We start from the raw sequence: 24969 nt of genomic DNA on the forward strand, positions 1-24969 counted from the left end.
TTTATAGTGCACCTTAAGTTTTATTGAATATCGAAAGATAAGCCTAAAAATATTTAAATGCAGTCTGAAAAGATCAAAGTAGTATTGAAATTTAAATTTAATTTGACATCGAAAGACAAAGAAGAGCACTTTATGTATGTATCTAATATATAATTTCGAAACAGACGTGTTTTTTTCAATTTGTTTTTTGATTTTCGTTTTTATTTATTTATTTTTTCCTTCAAATTTTTCAGGGGTAGCATGTGAACGCTTGTTAAATAAAATTAAATATGTTTTTATATATAATATTTTATATGTACATACATACATACATATGTTTATATAAAATGCGTGTTATTTATGTATTATCTGGCCAGTGTCATATTGGGGTAACTTGTGAAGACATTGTGGTATATTTATGTGTATTAAAATAAGAGTAAAATTTAGTGTCCTAAATAATGAATAATGTCCTAATATGATCAATTTTTTTATTTATTTATTTTAATATACCTATGAACATACCAGGTTTTTAATTGTTTATAATTTGTGTGACAAATCCAATGACATTAAGTAAATTAGTATAAATAAAATTGTAAAGTCACCAGTTAAAATTAATATTTATCCAACTGTTATACCAATAATGTAGAGAGGGAGAGAACATATATGTTTATTAAATCTCAACGGACAAAGAATAATTTTGTTACGTAAGACCGTTGATCACAATCGTCAGATAAATCTCACATAAAAATCAGCGGGAACCCCTGAACCAGACGTACCTCTCTAATTGTATAAATTGAATGCGGCTTAAAATGAAATAACAATTAGAGGGCACATAAAAATAATATTTATGGTTTTCGAACGCCCTTTACCGGCAGTATACCTATGAAAGACTCGACAACGTAGAACCCACCCTGCCACTCCTTGAGAAAAAAAGGGAGAAACGGCAAACCTCTCCCTAATTTATCCCCCGTTATTTTTTATAGGCGTTTTACGGTTTCATAGAAAATTTCGCGTTAAACATTATACATTGTACGTGCCTCGCTAACGAGGTAAAGTAATTTCAGGGGACGACCCAGAAGGGGGATGGAGGCGTGTTCTTTAATGTTTACTTTTAATGTTTGCCAGTCGCCCCATAGTGAGCGACTAAATTGCTTCTTGTTCTATAATTTATAACTAGAAGATATTTTAATGCGCTCGAAGATTTACGATTCATCTCAAATAAAAAAAATTATAATATTACATGTCTAATATTATTAAGATGAAAAATGATTTAAAATGGCGTCTCAGATTCTATCACATAATTGCAAATAAAAAATCGTCTTTATAATTATCAAGAAGATTTTTTATTCATTCTTGTATGTTGCGTAGTGAAAGATATTTTCCTCGATGAAAAAGAGCGCTCGAAGCCGAAAGGTGGAAAATTCATAAAACTGCTTCTAAGGTCATGAATTAAATTTTGCCAGAGAAGAGGACCCACTCGTTTAGGTTACGGCTATAAATTTGCCTAATGCTGGATGTTTTAAGTGTCATTTTTAAATTTAATGCGAAAATTATGTAGACAGGTTTCGACGATCGCCGAAAAGCTGACGATAGCGCGATATCCACTCGTAATAAAAAAAATTAAAAGCGTCAATTATTACCTTAGCAAGAAAATTTTATTATATTATATTAAATGGCCAATGAAAGTAATATCAATCACTGCCATCTATCGACGGAGATAAAAATTAACAAAAATGAATAAAATGTATAATTCCGAAATAATATGTAACATACATACATGTTTGATGGATAGTATTTTATTTTGAGTCTGATGAAATTATATTTTGAATTAAATTAAAAATATACTGAAAAGCTCTAATCTTCAAAAGCCAAATCATGCGTTTCTTATTTCAAGATTCAAGTATTAAAATTTCCAAGCATTATTTTTTCAAATAAAACTTCACATTAAACATGAATCGATTAAAAGTTTCCATACGAATAATTAAATTAGAAAATAAAAATCAGTATTAGACTATGGAGGGCTGGTTTTTATACCATGATCGTTATATATGATCAATGAAATTCTGATAAATTGGCGCTCGAAGAAAAACGAAAAAATTTCCCACTCTTCTTTCAATGGTATGTGTGTGTGCTTTTTGTGCCCTTTTTTTATAACCCACGCAAACGTTTTCACGTGTTGAACACGATATTTCATATTTATGCGGGATTTTTTCCGTGGAAAACAGTCGAGCAAGTACCGAAAAAAAGCCAATAATTTCCGATTTTCGCGCTGCTGTATGGAATATTGTAAAAAAGAGAACTACACGCAGGCAAATTACAGTTAGAGAGGTTTTTTTGCGTCACAGAAATAAATTAAACTGTAAAAAGTTACCCCGACTAGTATTATTATACTTTAGATATATAATAAACGAAAGGTATTAGAATTTGAATACGAAACGCTCCGCAGGAATATACATAAAAAGTTCGAGAGCGCTGCTTTTCGCGCTATTTACTCTAAAACGTAATATCCGATTTTCTCATAACTTTAAAACATTTTTATATACCGGTTAGACCTTGCACTTTTAACGACACCAGATAATGAACAAAAGGACTCGACCGAGCTTCCATTATTCCGATGGTCGTAAAATTATAATGGGGACTCGAGGACAGATATAAGATAAAAAAGTCGATAGACTCGGAAACCTGAAATTAAAGTTCCGCAGTATAAAAAATAAGTATTATTATGCTTCCGCGACAGATATTATACCTCGAGGAGTTTATTTCAAAATTACATTTTATTGGTCGTCTCTCAAATTTAATTTCATCAGAGTGTTCGAGAGTGGAATGAATACGCATATAAAAGTCGACGCGCAAATTAGGGTATTTATTGTAATAATACATGTCTACGTATCTGCAAAGTTAGTAAATTGTTTCAAATATTACGAAACTCTATTAAAAAATAATGATCGTTAACTGTCAAACGTTCGAGTTTATTATTGAAAATTTAAAATTGATTCTAAATTTCCAAACCCATTAAAAAGTTTGAAAGTTCAATCCACACTTCGTAAAATTTTGTTCCTCAACTACATACGTATATATATATGTACATACAAAATACATACATATATATTTCTACTGGCGAGAGTAAGCGATAGCCTTGTTATATTTCCTTGAAATATTATTTTATTATTACTTTATATATGTATGTATGTAAATAAATTTAATTTCCATTTTCAATTATATTCAAAAGCATTTAAAAAATCTATATAATAAAAGATCAAAATATTTAACGATTCGAATAGACATTCACATACTACATATGTACATTATAAAACACGAGTGTTGATATTTCAACGGGTGGTTTCGGAAAAGGAATTGATACATACATTCAAATGAAGTTGGATAATAATAACAACAAACAACGACAATTGTCATCGTAAGTGAAGTTGGAACCGAAGTCACAACTGGAACTGAAATAGGAATCAGGAATTAGAACTTAAATAATAATAGGAAATCAGAACTGAAATAGAAATCGGGAATCGGAACCGAAATAATAATTAACCAGCAGCGTGATCTAGTGGTGGTGTTGAATTCTGTCGTGAATAATGTCACTGGTTCGATTCTCACTAGAGTCGCTGTTGGCCAGATCTTGGTTTGTCAAGGTCGATCGTTTCATATGAGAATTTGCCAAATTTTCTGATTTCATTAAACGGTTCCTGTAAATTGGCTTTTCCTTCTCAATTTTCCGTTGCAATCCTTGAGTTATTGTTATATCACAGGTTTCACCCGATTTCTCACCATAGGTGTCTCTGTGTTTATTTATTGAATGTAAAAATTCCTATTGTTACATTTAATAAAGTAAAAAAGTTATTGAACGTATTTATACGATGTTTGTAATATCTGACCATAGATTTATTTATTTATTTAATTTTAAATAGAAAATTGCCAATGAATACATAACAAAAGTAAGAACTATAAATGTAACTACAAAATAACATAATATAATTAACAAAAAATCGGAACTGAAATGAGAATCGGGAACGAAATCAAAATTTGAAATTAAATTTATTCTAAAATTTGTTTTTTTGAAATCTCCATACTGGTCGACGCATTGCCATATATACCCACATCAAGTCCGTTTTTATATATATTATTATTAAAGATTTATTTTACCGTACCTTTCAAAACTTAATTATGGTTTCACGTTGTTTTTTTAACATTTCACCGTCATCATTTCAATTTTATTGTTTTGAAACTCCTAAAAAATCAAATCAAATTCAAATTTGATATCTGGGGAAAAATTTTCGGATCCAATTTGGATCTTTGTTTGAAAAAGGTTCCTGACAACCGATTTAGATTCACATACGCCGATGAAACTTTCTAATGTCCCTATAAGGAAACCATAGATAGACCAGCTCTAGGGACCATGTTATAACGGCAGATCAAAATTAAATGATCTCCCGACTATGACTTCTCAATTCCTACTTCTGAATAGTAGTCATTATAGTTATACGGGCGAGAAATTTGGACTGTGAATAATAGGAAGCGTTAATCCCATGCAGGTAATGGCTGCGCACGACGACATAAGAACTCGCTCCTGTATTATTTACGGCCTCTCGCGCCTCGTCGACGTGTAAATGCACGTGCAAACACGTGGCGAATAAATCATAGTTACGAGTACGTGGTACGTAAACACACCACGTACGTAGTCAGCAATTAATGCGCATAGAAACGTATCTACGTGACCGCTGACAATTTGTTACGTTTCACACACTCTAACCCCGCGTAATTTTTCCCTTTACATCGTCCGGTAATGACTTATTTAAATTGTATGTACATACATTGAACTGATGCAAATTATACAAGTACTATTAGAAATTATTTAACTACTACTTCATTCTAGATTTGACTAAATTTGCAGATTTTTTTTATTTTAAACTTACTTGTGAAATGTGTAGATTAATGTGATTCTAAACGTGTTACAAAACGTTGCTCTAGGGATCCCAAATATTCGTCGACTTCAACTATTCGAATATTGAATAGTAAATCAAGAGCTATTCAAATATTCGAAAATTAAAAAAAAGAGCTTAGTACGTACATATGTACTAAGCATCACATATATATTTACATATGTCATATATTAAAATTAATAAAACATAATTTTAAGAAAATTAAAAAAACATAAAACTAAAAACACACCTAAAATATAAGATTGAAAATTGCAATAAAAAATAAATTATTTTACAAAATATAATCTAGAAAAATGTTAATTTCGTTTCAGAAAATGATATTTTAGAAATAATAATGCGTTGAATGTTTCATTGTCGAGTCTATTTCTAATTTTTGTTTTCATCCACCCTGCAATCAAAAATACTCGTTTACACGTTATTGATGTCGGCTTTATTGTTAACTAGTTGTTTTACCCGGCTTCGCTCAGTACTTGTAACATAAACAGCGTAAACATGGCGAATCTAATAGTAAATATTCATTTGTTTTTTTATTAAATTTATTTGAATCGAAAAATTTTTTTTTTTCAAATTTGTCGAATTTTTGGAATCTTCTTTTTATTATACTATTTTTTATGGAACTTGGTTTTTCTGTAATTTTTGAAATGGTTTTTATCAATTCTTGTTCCATAATTGTTTATAAATTGTTAGTGCTAGTCGTCCTACCAGATCGGTCGTCCTACCATATCCATATATGTATATATTTATTTATTTATTTATTTATTTAACATATTAGCCAAAGTGACATTACAGAGATCTCCAACGCGTCACTGTGGCCGGTCATTCAGTAATAATAACATCATAACAGTAATAATAACTTATAAAAATAACAATATTGATACAACATCATTAAAATCATAAAATCATATAAAAAAAAACATAGATAAAGTAATAACAATCATTCATATTTATAATAGGCAAAATCAACCACTGGCATTCCTCAACAACCACTCAACCAGATTAGTATATTTTATATTGAAGAGGTCAATTTCACCAGAAATCCGGTTGAGCAGATATATAGCCCTAGATATAGGAGCCGTTGTCAACATATTTGCATTAAGTATACTCCTGGTAATTTAAAATTTGTTTTTTTGAAATCTCCCTACTTGTCCACGCACTCGCCACATACATAGCACCCACATACCCACAAACATACAGACATCTCGTCCGTTTTTTAATATATAATTTTTTTATTTATTGATATTTATTTATATCAAAAAATACCGTTTTATACATATTATTTTAATTGAGTTAAATTATAGGAAAATTTATATTTAGAATATATATGTACATACATATATAACCCACAGAAAAAGATTTAAATAAATCTATAAAGAAAAAAATAATAATTATAGATTTCTAATAAATTTGGAAATAACGGCATTCTTAATAATCCTATTACAATAGAATATATAATCTGAATCGTCCCAGTTGCCACCTTTCGAAGAATTTGTGAGATGAAATACGGATTTTCCAATTTGCGAATTGCGGTATATTCGTCTTTGATAAGGTATCCAAGAACATATTTGTATACGAATAAATATTAGAAGAAAATGAAGGGATGAAAAGTGAATATTCATTCCTTTTTCGAAGATAAATTGCCATTCAGAAATGATGCTTGTATATCTTTTATCCCATTATGAAGGATGTATATGCATATGTATGTATGTATGTATGTACATATAAGGAAACACGTACATATGTCTATGCTTGATGCACGAATACGTCTTATAGGAGGAAGGAAACTTCAAAGGAAAAATCGTATTATAATTGAATCAGGCTTTCGTTTGATATCCTTCGTACTTTTTTTCTCTAATGCGAAAAATAAACTATAATATACCTACAAAAAATATGTACATTATTTGAAAAAATCTTTCATTTTTGTACGTAATAATAATTACATATATTGTAATAAGGAATACTGCGGAAACATTAAATATGTACATTATAGGTGAACCGATGCTATATTTTTGTTACCGTAAAATAGGAAGTATTTGCAGTGAAATTAAAATTAAAATCTGCATTTGACAGGTCATTTAAAATGTGGCTTGAATGTTAAAAATCGATTAACACCAATCAAAATATACACTTTTGACGTAATCTATTAACTTATTATTTTGCGAAAATACAACGAGTTCTCTACGTACTAGCTTTTAATTTTAAATTTAAATAATTTAGATATAAGGTATACACATGTAATTTAATATTCGCCAGGTTTTCCCTTCGGAAAATTTAACTGCAACCCCGTGAAAATATCAACGCAAAATAAGCACATTTTCCTGTTAGATTGTAAAATATAATTTCACGACTTCCACGACGTTGAGCGCTTTTTATTTTTTCTTGTTTTTTTTTTGTTTTCTTTTATTTTTTATTTTGCGTTTAGATTTTGCTTAGACCGAGGACGACCGTAATGTTTCTTTATTACGTCTTTTTACAAGTAGATCTGTGAGAAACAAACATTTGTTATTTTTTTATTATCCTGTTTTTTCCCCTCACGTTGACGTACTTAAAGCACTTCGTTCTTAAAAAAATAAATATATCGCTACGCAACTAACTAAAAGAGGAAACGTTCAAGGTGTGCCTTCCGATCTCAGACTTTTAAATTCTCCTTAACAATGACAGTGAAAATTACTCTAATAAAACTCACTAAAGTCAAGACCTTTATTTTTTAAGATATTATAAATACAATTCTGATTTTTTTCCTTAAATTATTTAACATAGTATTTCTATACATGCTAATAAAAAGCATCATATATTAAACATTCATATTTCATACAAATACTTTTTTCAATTGTATTCGTCTGCATGTTTAGGCTTTAGCCTAGCATTTCTATTGAAAGTTACATATATTAACATTAAAATTCTACGATGATACGAGCAGTTCTACGATGATGAATTTATTTAATCGTTTTAACCATTGTCCTGTCTTTGAGCACATTGGAATCAGCATACTTGAGAACATTGGAATCAGCAATAATTTTATAGAAAATTGATTAAATTACAAGCTAGCACATTAATACTGATACAAAGCATCATTTTTACTGAAACTATCCATCAAAGTAATATTTCTGTATAATTTACAGCCATTCACCATCTACTGCTGAATCTGATGCTCTGTTTTGCGCAACTTTTATTCGTCTCACATTTTCCTAATTTCATCCACCCATCTTCCTTGTGGCCTTCCTTTTAACATTTTTCACTCTTGGGGGGGTACTATTTGAGCACTTATTTCGTCCATTCTTTTACGTATGTAGCAAAGTGACCCACGCATTGCCATTTCATTCTCACATTTTCCTAATTTCATCCACCCATCTTCCTTGTGGCCTTCCTTTTAACATTTTTCACTCTTGGGGGGGTACTATTTGAGCACTTATTTCGTCCATTCTTTTACGTATGTAGCAAAGTGACCCACGCATTGCCATTTCATTCTCATCACTCTTTCCACTATATCAACTACCTTTGTCATATTTTTCAACCACGTATTCCCTTACCAATCTCACTTCTTTCAGCCGGATATACAGAGTTCCATACTTATTAGCGTGCATTGAACTTTGTTTTATATTTTGGCATTCAATGTCCAATTTTCACATACATGCGTCATCATCGACAAAAAATTGATCGAAGATCACATAATCATTAAAATAAATAACAGTCATTTAACTGCAACAGATTTTAATAAATTAAATACACATATACATAAAACAAGCCAGTTCTAATCCCAAAAATTAATAATTAGCAATTCATCCCCACAAGATAATTATCAATGCACAACATGCGCCAATGTTTGCATTCACGATACGCCTCTTACACTGCACACACATGCACATTGTGCGGTGATATTATGCATAATTAATGCTAGTACATACATACATAAATATATTACGATATACAGAGAGCGAGTTTCCATTAGTCAGCATTGTTAGCGTTGTTGATCCCGAAAAGCCATCAATACAATTCCGCATTATCCGCGTACAAATATTTGAACGATAACGATCGCCGCGCGTCTTCAAACTTCAGTTAAATTTCGCGCAGACAATTTGCAACTACTATGTGTATCATTTTACGAGCGGTCTGTTAAATTGGGCGTGCGAATTAAGAGCCGCACGGCGAGACACTGTTATCTCAGGGGTTAATATACACAGCTTCCCACCCCCCCATAAAAAGCTTGAATAGCCACCGTGTATCTGTTGATAGGGAAAAACATGGCTTAGTTGCTTAATGACGTGAAAACTCGACGGTAAGTGTTGGTACGCTGTGCGCTAACTGCATCTTGTGCATCACAGCCGATGCACATCTCATAAAACCGTACCGCGACTTAAAACTTTCCTTTGTTAGGATATATTGGTATTGTGTAAATGTAAATTTAATAATTATAATGATCATATATAAGTATGTACTACAGAGAAAAATATATTAAAACAAATCAAGATTAAAACTAGTATAATTAGGGTAACCTTCAACATCAAAACGCTTGTTTTGTTTTGGATATGTATTGGATAGTGTACGTCAGTGGTCGCCACGAGGGTTTTATTTGGGCGAGGCTAATTTTTCCAGTATTAACCTATTGGTCTATTTTTTATCTATAGATGCAGTGGATGGGAGTCAATGCAAAATATGATATGTATTTTAAAAAAATAAATAAACAAATTCTAAATATTGTAATAAAATAAATCAATAAAAAATTAAATATTTTCTTGTTCAATTTGGTAGATCAGATGTATCATTTCCTTTTTCTCTTTGTTGGGGAGGTTTATACCTATTTTTGTATTTAGGCTTATATACATTTAACGACATCTGTCCGTCAGTCTATAAATATTACTTCATTTTTTAAACTATTTGGCTCCTTTGACAGTATTATTTTTAAATAAAATGAGCATCCTTGCTGGCAAATAAATTATGTCTTACTTACACAAAAAAATATTTAGTAAATATTAATTTCATACAAAAAAAATAGTCTCGATGAACGGGCATTGCAGGTACCAATATACTACAAGTATTCATTGCAGTTATTTATTTTCAAAAGATCCGAGAACAATATCAATTTCTTGACTGGTATTCGTCCTTTATTAGTTGGAAAAAAATGTTCACAACCAAAATATAAACTACGTTCGAATAAAGACCGCGTGGCCACCACTGGTGTACATTGTTGAATCATTTATCTTTATACAGATGATTATATCTTTTTGGATTCGTTGATGTCAATAACTTGATGATAGAAAAATTTACAATATATTAAATAAAATATTAAAATTTGATAGGTATCTCTTTCTATGGGTATCTTTCTATCTATCTCACGGTTCTCTAATTCAGAACGTGTACGAGTTTTGAAAGGGGTTTGAGCTCTTTGAAAGCTTTTTTTTCGACTTTCATCCGCCCGTTAGTAAATAATAAAATTGTTTTCAATTTTGGTTTAAATTTGCATCTAAATTTATAGAAAACGTGGCTGTTTTTTGGAATGCCCGATTCCTATGCATTTTGATAGACTTTTTTAATCTCGTTTTCCGTTTTTTTCACCAAAGAATTTATGCAAAAATATTTTTCTTCGTTTGCAGATTTCCGTTAGCAACTTTCTCCGCGAGCTAGCAGCGCACAAGATGTCAACTTTAATTAAAAATCTTACTTTTAAAGTTTTTGATTAAAGCATCACTCGCTTAAGTTTTCGTTTGTCGCATCGTGCAGTTTTAAACGACGTTCGCTCATCTGTTCCACATTTATATTTACAAAATCGAACGTAACAGCAGAAGAAGGAGAAGCAACTAAGCTCAATCAATTTTCAAGGGTTGATATTTGTTTTCGAGACGATTTTTTTTATCGGATCGCTTCAGAAGAGTTTCAAAAATGTCGGGGTGGATATTATTGCCGGAGGAAAATTAAATTAAGTCTTTTGGGAAAGTCAAATAAAACTATTTCGCCGGTCTGGCAGAATCTTCGGCGGTGCCCTTTGAAGCTAGACGAATTCTTGCAGAATGCCCCTTTGCGAAAGTTGTCTCGTTTGGAGGCAGCTCGCCTGTTGTACCGGGGAAACTTGTCTTAATTGTCAAGTCAGCTTTTAAATTGGACGCCGCTTCGGATGAGAACTTTCCAGAAAGCATTCTCGGCAACGGGGGTGAAAATTTCAAATAAAAAAATATACATACAAAAATATATACATACCATAGTAATTTGCAGAAGTGTAGATTGGAAAAGAATTTCCGCTTTGAATCGAACTCTCTCTACACATTCATGTGTACATATGTACATATGTATATACATACATACACAAGAATTATGTATATTTTATATATATAGCTACTCTATTTTATAATTTGAAAATGCAAATCCCTATATTTACCGGTGTAATATGTTAACTTCATTAGCATTATTGACTTTGTAAACATAAATTTACCTGTCAATTAATTCATGAATACCTAGCTGAGAATCTTCCAGGGCTTGTCAAACGGCTCATGTGTTTACATACTCGTGTCTATGTATACTAGATAAACATGTTTATATTTGAGAAGACATTTTGCCGTCTACGCATCTTGAAAATTTGCGTACTTTCATATCAAATTCAAATTACGATTTGAATATGGTACGCAATTAAGTAATTTTTTACTTTATTTTCTTATCATTTGAGACAAACTGACATTACCAAAAATTCTCAGACACTTATGTTCATTAAAATTGTATTTAAAATTTGAATTCCATTTTTCTTATAATACGGTCAATAAAAATCTTTGTCAACTTTATTTTCAAAGAAATCGAAAATGTACTAAATTTATGACTAGATATTATATAGTAAAATAATTATAAAATCAATGGTCAGAAGCTACATATATAGTAATTTAATCAGTAAATACTTTATTGCATTCATCAAAATGTCCATTCTATAAAATTTAATTTCGTCAAACGTAATAATACAATATTCATAAAACAAATTACGGCCGGGCCAACTGCAAAAATAAATTGACCATTTAATAGCTGTACTAACCGATAAATGAAAACTATGTATACATATCTGACCGTTCATTGTGAATATTGACCGTTTTTCTAAAGACCGACCGTTCATTTTATTTACTGATCATATATTACAATAACTGTAAACTTACTGACGAAATAAAAATTATCGATTAGTTTTCAAATATTATTCGTCGACTTTCAAGACATTGACTTTCATTTCGATATGCTTCTTGATTGTTTATAAATTATGTTCCCAGTACATATTATATAATATATCTTGTATATATGTATATATAAATCAATGTTTGTCTGCCTGTCACGTATGCGTTCCTTTACTATTTAACCGATTGCGATGAAACATATGTACATGAGTTATTGTGTGTATGCCCGAAATGATTTCTGTAAAAAAAATTACCCAAAAACAAAAACAGGAATGAGAAAACAGGAATAAGTGGCATTGCAACAAAATAATTTAAAATATGTTCACATCGTCACCTGCATTGTTAGGGTAAAATAAACAAACAATTGAATAATTTCAAATGTGATCGCCACCTGCGTTTTTCCGATAAATTATCATTAGTGTAATTTAATTTTATTATTAAGTATTAATTTGAAACTGAAACATTTACTTATCGAAACACATCGAGAAGCACGAGCAAAAAGGCTGAATAAGTCAGATTACCACGAAGTTAGCTCGGGAACGGGAACGGAAATTGCATGCGTTATTGTGGCATTGCAAAACATGCCGGGTTCAGTTAGTCTATTATAATAGTTACTAATCTACTGGTGGTTTTCTATTTTAAAATTTCATTATTTATGCTATCATCTTAAAATTTCAAAGCCTAAAACATAAGATTTTTATACATTTTTTAAATTCATATATGTATGTAAATTGTATATTTTCTCTAATAATAGAAAATTTGTAAATAGAAAAGCTTTCTGCGCTATTTTATTTTTTTCTTTACTAATAAATTTAGATTTCACAATGATATACGATTATTTAACCGACTGCGAAATCACATATGAATCTTCGCAAGAATATACATGTCTTCACCCATTTGATATTATGACTTTTCGTATTTTTCTTTGCCCTTTCTCCGGATGGAAAGGGTCAGCCGGGAGGCTCAGAAAGAGGGGGCGGGGGAGGCAATGGGCATTTTCGGTCTTTTGGATATATGATCATCCATAAATAAGTTGTACGAGGGCGTATTCTCTCGTACGTACGGTCGAAACAAGAGCGCATTTGATAGAAAGCCGCTCACAAAAGCCCTTTACTAATTCAGGGTCCACTTAAAGACCAGTATTGTGGATGTATTCATTAGCACCCCCTAAATTATTTGGGGATCGGGGCTAAATTGAACGGAAGGACCCATTGCAAACCCCCTTGCTTTCCAACCCCATGGTGTGTCTCCGCAGGACGTCCGTTTCGCGACCCGCAGTTTGACTCGAAATTATGTATTATATATGTGGATTTTTCCTTTTTTCCCTTTTTTTGGCTGTCGGACCACACAAAAGCCTAGCTGGTATTGTTGCATTATATTCGTGAATATATTACGAGAATAATTTCGGCTTTTGCGTATAAAGGAGTCGTGATTGCGAGTTGATTCATTTTCGTCGAAGCCTCCCCGAAAGCTCGTTTCTCCCCTTTATGGAAACGGTACTCAATTGCTTGTAAAACCCTTTTTCGTGTTTCGCGCAAAAATACAACTTTTTTTTATTTTTCTCCCATAAAAAATAACAGACAGTATTCTGACAAAATAATGTTTATCTAAAATATATGTACTATAAATAGATACAACGACGAAAAAAAACTTCCCCACTATCTTATATATTACAATGTACCTATTACAGACAAAAGTAAATTTTTCATTATACATATGTATGTTTAACTGACTAATTATTACAACCACTGTTCGGATAATAATATAAATACGTATATAAATTCATCATTAGATTACGCACAAAGGATATTTTACTCTATGTTCAAATTAATCGGCTTACTTACTTGATATATTCGGTTATACCAATTTAATGTTTGTTTTTGTATGAAAATTATTCGTTATGTATTTAGTAGTAGTGGTTTTATCCGGTTTCGCTCGGTATCTGTAATATAAACCGATTAAACATGGCTAATATAATAGTAAACAATCATTTGATTTTTTATTAAACTTATTTGAATCGAAAAAAGATAATATTCAACGACAGCAACTAATGGTTTGTATATATAAGGGAGCGGGAACTGAAAAAGGAATCGGGATCTGGTACTGAAACAGAAATCAGGATCCGGAACTAAAACAGGAATCGGGATCCAGATCTGAAAAAGCAATCGGAATCCGGAACTTAAAAAGGAATCGGAATCTGGAACTAAAAAGGGAATCGGGATCCGGAACTGAAAAAGGAATCGAAATCGCAAACGGAATCGAAATGGATATCGATATCGTCGCAATAACATTACGGATTCTAAACCAAAAGATACGTACAAAGTCTCTTTCGAAATTATATGTTAGATTCATTAACTATGTACTTTGGAAGTACATTAAGACTCATATTTATTTATTTATATCTGAGTAATTGTTTTGTTCAACTAAATATCCTTCCTACCTACTATGACACCACTATTTGAGATTGATTAATGTACAATAAAATTTATGTACAATTCATAGATGTCTCATTAATTTGCGAGTTTTTCAGTGTCTCGCAATTCAGCGACTTGTATAATAAAAAAAAAATGCTGCAATGTTTGTAATTGGCCATGAAGGCGCATTGGGGTTACCTGTAAGGCTTTCCTGGTATATATGTAGAAAATAAATAAATATATTTTAACATGGTTATATAAGTACAAAGAATTCGTAAACATACAAATAATAAAAATGGCGTCTATGCACTTACATACGTACATATGTATGTCCAAACATGAATATGCAACACACTCTTTAAAAATAAATGTATTGCACTATATAATATTTTATGTATACAAAAAACATTCCAAACGAAATATTTCCATACAACACTCTACATACGAGAATATATTTACATATGTACACACCGGGAGTGAATAAAAGAGATTAAATAATACATCACTGGCCGAAGCGATGGATTCAAAAAGCCGTAAAAAGTTTGATGTTGAATGAACTTTTTAGTTTTAGTGATCCATCTTCCGCACTTAAGCGCATTTCGATCCCCGGCAAAATTCTCACACACACACACGAAAATATATAATATATATTTATAAAACGAAATATTTCATTGCCGGTTTCCGTATTACATTTTCACATACATATGTATGTACAGCATGTCTATTTAGGTATAACCTATCCATAAATTATATATGCTAATATCACGAGCGTCGTAAAAATCACAGGCATCCGCTTTCACGTTGGTCTAACCCCTACTTTGTATATCCCCTGGCTGCAGAGTTCGAGGACACAACACACCCCTATTTTGAGGCCACCCGTCACACTCGAGTAGAGCAAATATTTACCGGAGCGATTAAACAACCGGACATTCCGAAATTAAATTTTCGTGTCCGACTATGCCGGAACGGGCATTCGTCCTCGGTCCAAGACGAGGAAGCAAAATAACAATCCTAAGCAAACAACGTTTTGCCATCGTGATTTTTCCAACGAATGGTTCCGGAAGCAAGGGAGGATAGCCAATTGTTCCAATCGGTGATTTTCCAATTAACCGCGCTCCGCAGCTGATCGGAAAGAGAACTAAGATAATCGTCAGTAAAACATAAAAGAGGTTTGTAAAAAAATACGTTAAATATACACATATGCTTATTTTATAATACCTTAGTATACTTTAAGTAAACACTATTTAATATTGAAATTTAAAAAAAAATTGTTTTTCTGGCTGAATAATTAAGTAGTCATTTTTATCACATACATACATATATCACATTTCAGTTTAATTTGATGCTACTTTATACGATATTTTGATTGTACTATTATATGTATTATTTATTTACATGATTTATTTTCATACAAAAACGACGTATTAACATATGTATTAGGCAGTAGCATAGATTGGTGGTTAAGTTAAAGCCAGCCCCCGAGAGATTGTCAGGTTCAAGCTCTGGGTTGACCTCGATTGAAAATAATATTTTTGGTCAGATTTTGCCAATTTAACTGATTTCATTGTTGAAACGGCTCCTCATCAAATTGGTAAAAACCATCTTATCTACTATTTGCCACCGCTGTTTGATTGTGATATTGAAATTTAATTTAATTTAAGTCCATTCCCACTTTGCAAAAATCTTTCGCAAAACAATTTATAATGCAAATACCAAAAAAAAAACTATATAATAAATTGGATTATGTGGGTCCATCGGATATACCACCTTTCCCAAGTATTAAAAAAATAATTTATTTCCTTGTGTTGCAAATATTTTTTATCATTGTTGGTCAAAATTTTTTTTCTACTTAAGTATTAAATGAATATTTTTTTACGTTAGTGTGATTTTTATATTATAAAAATTTTACACGTATTCTTTTTAAATTTAATCGAGTTTAGTTTTTTAACAATTAGTTTCACTGACTGTGTTTCTATGGTACAACATTTGGGAGAAGATTTTGAACGACTTCCACTTTTCCGATCACTTTTATATTCTACTGATATACGGAGATTAGCTCGATAAATCAAATCATTTAAGAAATCTTCAAAATTTCATAAGAATCGACCGTAAAATTCATGTGATGACAGCTTGCTATCAGATACGTTTGTTCACTGCCCTTACCTAGCGTCCCAGGTTACAAAGTTGAACAGTTATAACAGCTACTTTTTTCACACTATATATTATATATGTACACATGTATATGAGAGAATTTGGTTGTAGTTACATGATTACATACATACGTTTGTATAATATATGTATGAACGTACATAAGTTCCAATATTCTGTCAATGAAAATTTTAAAAAATTGTATTTAATTTTTATGTACGTATACAGATGGATATACAAACACATATTAATACTATACGTAAGTAATCTATCTATATTCATTAAAAAGAAAAACAAATTAAATTTGTTTCTTAGTGTAAAATTAAATTAAAATACCTTCAAAGCAAGTTCGCCTACAAAAATTCCGAATTTCGAGATCAAAAGTGGGTTGAAATTACAATTTGATAACACATACACACTTCCAGGCTCGCATTCCTATCGAACAATATAAACTGGACTCTTTCCACTTCCGAAGGAACCGATCCATAGATATGTGAGCGAGATGCGATCAATCACAACGAGTTCAATCAAACACATTCGAACACGATCGTTCAAGTTTTGCGTGTCGTGTTTGCGACACGCCACCATTGATTTTTCCTTTCGTTATGGGAAATGTCACCTAATAATGGCCATTACGGCAATTTTCCCATAGGAAGAACGACAAAGCGCCGTAAACAGGGCAATAAATATCCTCCCACCTCGGAACGTTTGAAGTTATATTTGCAACGTAAGACGGAAATAGCAGGCACTTCGGAACCGGAAGGGTTTATATGCAAAAACGGGAGTCGCGACACTGAAAGGATGAAAATTTAGGGCGTCGTAAGCGCAAAGGTGGAAATCCGGAAGGTGGAGAAAGCTGCCGAAAATAAGGGGAAGGTGTCGGAAAAGCGATCAAATCAACACCAGATATCCAAATAAAAACATCAAATTCACAGTTCGTTTGTTCAAAAGTATCAAGATCAATATCAGACGATCCGAAAAAACAACCAAATTTTTTTCAGATTATTTTTATTACATTTGAGGTGACGATTGATTCAAAAGTTTACATATAATTGTCATTTTTTGGTTATACATATAAAGGAAATAATGAAACATCTTTGTTACAAAAATTTACGAAAGTCAAACGAGGCATCGTCATCTCTTTGCTAAGTGGGTTCTTTCTCTACATAAAAGTCAAAAGTTAAGTCTTGAATTCTAATTTATCTGCTATTTACAATCAATGCCAAAAAGCTGTCTGCTCATCATAACTCCTCTCTGGACTTTGATTTGTTTCAAGGATAGTACCAAACTTTGTATTTTATAAAAAAATCAAATAGACATACCACGAAAAAAAAGGCACAAGGAACTTTATTTATCCACTTTCATTTTTTGTGTTATCAACATGGGTTGATGCAAGCGATCGAAAAGCGCCAGACAGACTGAACCACAGATTCATATTTTAAGTCATATTGCAGTCGACGCAATATTTTTTAGATGATTTTGAACCAATTCCACTATTCCTATCTATAAGTAAATTTCTACTACTTTTTTCGCACATTTCATATAAACTTTATAAATATTACAAGCTTTCACACTTTCTCATATGTGTATTATATAATATGTATGTACATTTTCATACTAACACAGCTGGACAGAGAAAGTATGAAAGTTGGATTATAAATTAGCATATATAAGACAAAACTAAAGTTCAATTACTGTCCTCATGCCTGATAGCGTTTCAGTAAATGATATAATAATATAAATCAATATTTATTTATATTCAGGACAAATTATAGACATGTCAGATAGTAATGAAGAGTAAATAAAGAGATGTATGAAATTAGAATGGAGTGCATTTGGACGAATGAATACGTTTTTAAATCAAAAATTCCATTTTGTCTAAAGAAATAGATCTTCGATCAATGTGTTTTTCCAATGATGACGTATTGGTGTGAAACTTGGACATGGAACAATCCAATGCACTTAAAGAAGTTTAGAACGTTGTAGGCTTGGAATAACTAGGAAAGACAGGAAACGGAATACGTGGGTGAGAAGTATGACAAGGGTAGTGGATATAGTGGATAGAATGGACAGATTAAAATGACAATATACGAACCACGTGACTAGAATAATGGACAAAAGGTGGACAAAAGAAGTGTTAGAATGGTACCCGAGAGAATGCAAAATGGTTAAAGGAAGACCGCAGGGAAAATGGGTAGGCGAAATTAGGGAAATGTGTGGGGTGAGATAGATGAAAGTTGCACTAAAGAGAGATACATGGAAGCATATTGGAGAGGCTTTCATCCAGCAGTGGATAGTAAATAGCTGCAGCTGATGATGTACATACATTTATGAATATTCAGATATGTGAATTAAAACTTTCAAATATAACATATCAAAAAGTTGTACAAAAGCCTCCTTGTCTATATCATATTTGTTTTATTCAAAGTAAAATCTGTATCTCTCAAAAAGTGCGACCAAGGAAACTGCATTAGAGCATCAACAAGTGGGTAGAAAAATTCATATGTTTCGATTTATTATTGAACATATGAATTTTCGAATAAAATCATAGGTCCTAATAACAAACAAACAATCTGTATCAGAACAAATATTTCAAAACGAAAAAGACATCAAAAGTCACAAAGACTCGCAAGAGACATTTTTCGAGCGCATCGTTCAACCGTCGAGCGCATCGTCCAACCACAACGTTCCAAATTGGAAAATCTCCCATAAGCCATTACAATGATGCAATAAATAAATATAATGTACCATTGAGCTAAAGTATAGCATGTGTATGTGAGTATTGTAAAGCGATAGCGGACGTCGCTTGTTAGCGTCTCTTGTCCTGTGTGCACGTTGTCCTTTGAACTACATACATACACTAACTACGCGAACACTTGTAGCTAGATAGTAACGACACTAACCTTTTGCTTTAGCCTGAAGCTGTGCACTTTTCCCATATACATATGTATCTACCTGTGTGTATGTGTGTACAATGCTACTACATATGTACATACCAACCCACTCGAGTTAAGCGAAGGAGACGTGAACACTTTCGTCGACATTCGAGCAAACACTGAAATGTTAATAGTGCCACGCGAGAAGGACTACTTTTCCATTCTTCGATGTTACATCGACTTTTTTTAAAGTGATCCTTATCTTGTTAGCTATATGTATGTGTATTGCTCTGTTTGAATCTCTTGAAACGAATATACTGTGAGCGTAGGTAATATGCGTTATATATTACTACGATCTTCGCATACATATATATGTATGTATATAATTGTGTATGTCGTAGGTAAATTGAAATACAATAACAGATACATAATTGAGCAGTTAAATTTAAAAGTGGCATAAGTTCAAATATACATATGTTTATCTATATCCATAACATCCAATATAGTGTTTTGCGCTTAACAATATTTAAAATACTGGTGGCCTGTAATACGTTTATTCTGCTTTTCCGAGATTTTGGACATATCGAAATCAAAGAATTAATAATAATAAATGTTCCGCATTCCATGGACCTTAAGACGCACGAACGTCTCCATCCTTCGAGGACTTTCTCTTGTTTCACAGAGACTCTCCCCACTACGTAGAAAAAAAGAATTCTTTCATATGTTGGCCATATTGCCAGGACGAATGTTAAGAGTTTAGAGAAGCTGGTAGTCACCGTAACACTAGACGGAAGCCTAGCGAGGTGAAAGTCTTCCATAAAATGTTCAGATCAAATTAAAGAACTGGCAGTATCATCTCCAAACGTTGCTTTCAACTTTAAACATGACCGGGAAGAGTAGGGATGCACGAACATCTCTATCCTCAAAGAGTTGGCAGTTTCAGAAAGGCTCTCCGCAACATGTAGATAAAATATTCTTTCCTACTTTGGCCATATTACCAGGAAAAATGTGAAGAGTCTCAAGAAGCTGGTAGGAACTGGCAGTCTAAGAAACTGGTCTCACCGGAACACTAGAGAGAAGCCGAGCAAGAGGACAATCTCCCAAAAGATGTAGAGATCTAATCAAAAAACTAAAGGGATCGTCCCTTATCACTGCATTCAACTTGGCCCAAGACCGGTAGGAATGGAGTATCATCCACCGAATATCAGATGACAAAAAATGACGCTCAGCATTAAGAAAACGAAAAATAAATAAATAGCAATTAGCAAGCACTTCGAAGGAATTATGGCGGTTTATAACAATGAAACGGTATGCCAATAAAACGGTATGCCAATAAACAACACATTAGTCGAACGTTTTTCGAAATGAATAAATGTATATGTATAGATATAAAGTATGTACCTAAATACAAAACACGTATCATGTATAGAATAATGAAGCATTGATTTTAAGCACATACATAGTTTTCGCATAACGATTCATATGAAACGTTTAAATATTTGAATTCCGCGAATTCATATCGAGCAAAATAGCAATGAATGTTTAATCACTCACGAGTAGGCATATGTAGATAAATTTCAACAGCCCAAAACAATCATTAAAAATTTATTGAATTTACAATGCGAAAAGTTCCGTTGTGTTGGCCAGCTTTTTACTATGAAAACGTACGAATCTCACAAAATTTCAAATTCGTTTATCGGATTCTCAGAAACCGTTTTTGACCTTTATTACGTTTCCGAAAAGGAACGCACGTCCCCCCCCGTCCCACCCCACACCCCTTCCCTCCCGTTTTATCCCACTATGGCCGACCTCCCCATCGACCCCATCATCGGACTCCTTAATGACGACGCTGGAAATATTTTTGTGTAATCCGCTTAAATTGAGACAGGGTTGTGTTGTACAAATGTTTGCCGGTGCCGTCGCCCCGGGAAATTTCATTAAATAAATTTATCGGGATTTAATACATTTTCCCCGTCGTTACCTCAAATATTCCAATTCAACCCCTTTTTCCTGGATGGCAGCCAGATGCAGGGAGGGGGCGCGGGGGTGATAGGCGCCCCGAGGAGGATGAGATGCTGTTTATACGATATTTCTTTGAGTCCAATTACTGGGTTAGGTGAGGCGGAGGCTCTGGAAGGGCGGCATTAGCGCCCTCCCATTAAATCGTCTCCCTTGCGGGGACTGAGGCATTCGTTATCATTAGAAAACACCTTATATACACGCTTAGCTGGGAATTATTGTAATTTATATACACTGCATAGTATTTACTTATATATTACTATGATAATTCCAGCCAGCTCTTCCAAATAAAACCAACCTACATATTATATAGAAATGTTACATTCATTTATAAAGTTGACGTGAAAATACATATACGGATTCGCGAAGATTGCATCAGCGCTAATTTACTTTAAAGGCAGCATGAGTGCATACATATGTACATAAGTAAGTAGTTGACTATTGGCCGAATGCAGAATTAGCGTATTACAGGCCACCAGTATTCTTAAATACTAGTAGCCTGTGTGCACATAATTGTACACCCGGTAAAATATCTCAATTCGTATCAACCCAATTAATAATATAAAATTTAATAAAAAAAAAGTCAATTAAATTATGCAATAAAAAATAATAATAAAATAATAGCCCCGAAGTCAACATCGAAGTCTAAATCGGAATCGGGAATCGGATAATATGAAAAGTACGTATATTTACATCGCATGACGTAAGCAAAAAGATTTATAAACTATGTATATGTATGTTTAATTTACAAAACGTAATACCCAAAATTATGTATAAACAAACCTGGGTCATTGACCTTGCAACCATGAATTAAATTTAGAACGCTTCCTTTGTCAGTCGTCATGGTGTACTGATCTACAGCGCGTTAGCAACAGAGCGGTCCGGGTTCGATCCGCAATCTCTCAATTTCATTTTATTTTTCAAATATCGTTTAAATATAATTAATTTTAATTAAAAATAATGGTTTAATATGAAAACAAAAACAAATGGTTCAAAACCTCGCCAAATAAAATTATTATTACGTATTTTTATATGGCGAGAAGGAAGAAATTTCAATTAATTTTTTAATGTTTTAAAAAAAAGGCCAATTTAAAATTCAACGTTGGCTTCGTCGCTAACTATCTGAACTCAGGTATACCTATAAGAGGATATTTTTGTTCGCGTGAAGGTACACGGGATCGATTCCGAATGAATTTATACAAAGTTAAGGCTTTTTATCGATTCATTATTATGTTCGACTAGCGTTAGGATATACACATACACACACAGAATAGCGTCTTTATATATATAATAATTATAAAACGCAAAAAAAATTATTTAATGAAGAAAAGTGGACTTACGCCAATTTCAAATATAACGGCTCATCGATGTATATGTATATTAAATAATCCAAACCCATTTAAATTTTTTTTAGATAATCCTTAATGCGCCATAGTGGTCAAACATGCATATACATACAGTATATCATAATATCACTCACGACTCATGAGATTCATATGGTTAAGAGTATGTAGATAATAAAAAATATGTCCAATGAATTCAGAATTGATTTTAAACAAATATGCAGACCAACAATACGTATTTTAGATGCTATTATTCTGTGATATAGATTTGTGGGCAGACATTGTGTGCTCAAATTCAAATTGACGCAACGCTTTTAGAACTACGAATGCAAATTCTGGCTAAGCGTTTTAGCAATATTTTTTCACTCGCCGAATATGATCGTTTGATTTTACCGCGTTGAATTATTCAAATTTCTCTTTATGGAATTTATGATTTTGCATATTGAAAACATGCAGTATAATTTCGTATGAATAATTGAAACACATTACACGTTTTATACCGATATACAATATAGAAGCATTGGATGTGTTTGCATTTTATAAAAATGCATGAATCTTGGAAAATGGTATGAAATATTTTTTCGCAAGCTGAATTTTTGTTGAAATATATCCTCGCGTATACTACAACAGTAATTTATCGTATAAATTAACGTCCTATTTTTGGGAAAAAGAAAAGGAATTTAAAATGTATTAATTTCTTTACATAATCACCCATTAAAACGTAAGCGTGTAAAACCCTAGTTTAAAAAGGTTTTAAAAATAAAAATCAAAAGCAGTTGAGAAGTATAATTATTGGTCATATATAATAAAAGTGGTTGATATAATGGTGAGAGTAAAGGCGCAAGCACAATGAATCATACGGTTGCGTAGGGTTGAGTTGAGGATCCAAATGAAAGGCCAAAGTCGCTTCACAGCATTTATTCGACGATTCAGGAGGTCCCCACGAAACTACCGCTCACTCCAGAATAATCTGATCTACTGTATGACCCCCTTATAAAGGACAACTTCCCCGATCCATTTATGTATCTATTGAAAGGTCTACCGTGGCGAGTCTATTGTTCTGTGAGAACTCCAGCGTATTCTTTGTTCGCGCATAGTCCGGGGTATATTTATCAACCAAGAATGCACTTACAGAGTGGATACTCTCTCTACGCAACATTATACATAACTAGTGTTGTACCCGATGAAATATCACCGCATGGGCTATGGCATATTCAGTTATTAAATAAAAAAAAATTAAAAGAAATGTATTGTTGGTCTTGTGTTAGATCCCCACGCAGTCGATTTTTTTTCAAATACCTTTTAAATATATTTAATTTAATATTTATATTTAATTATTTAATATGAAAAAAGAGGTAAAAACTACCTACCTACCTTACATGTAAACAATATAAACCACCAATTTTTATTTTTTTTTTTTTCAATAGATGGCGGTAAATTCTCTGCCAAGCGGAAACGTTAGTAGCGATCAGTATATATAGAAGTTTTTTCTGTTGTTATTGTATTCGTATATAAGTATTGGCAGTGGTTTAGCTGTGACGTACATACATATGTATGTAGAATCGAAACGATTTTTCCTATTTATTTTCTAACACTGATAATGAAATTCATCTCAACTTGAGAAAAACTCATTTGATTGGTTTAATTACTTTGTAATCACAGGATCGAAACAATATGTATGTTCAATTGCACATGCACCAACCAGTTCATATATGATTCACAATACGTATTTAAAATACCGAATATCTACAAACATATGTATCGTACACACCGCGTCATAAATGTAGCACAAGCAAAAGCAAATACGACTATGATACACGCTTGAATACAAATAAACCGTTTCAATTTAGTTCGGACATCCAGAACGACAATGTTGTACGATTTGAACAATCAGTACACACATATTCGCACGGCTTTTCCAACTTATCAAAGGGAGAGGGGACCTCGTCGGGAAAACTCACAGGCGAGGAGGGGAGGGGGGGGGGAGCTCAAAAGCTCCTCTATAACAATATCCAGCCGGAGAATGAGAAACGACACCGTGGCTGGCATACGTTTCGCGATATAAATAATTCAAGGCATGGGAGAAAGGACAAGCGGTATCGGAG

The sequence above is a fragment of the Arctopsyche grandis genome, chromosome 11 (assembly GCF_051622035.1).
Source record: "Arctopsyche grandis isolate Sample6627 chromosome 11, ASM5162203v2, whole genome shotgun sequence".
NCBI lineage: Eukaryota > Metazoa > Arthropoda > Insecta > Trichoptera > Hydropsychidae > Arctopsyche > Arctopsyche grandis.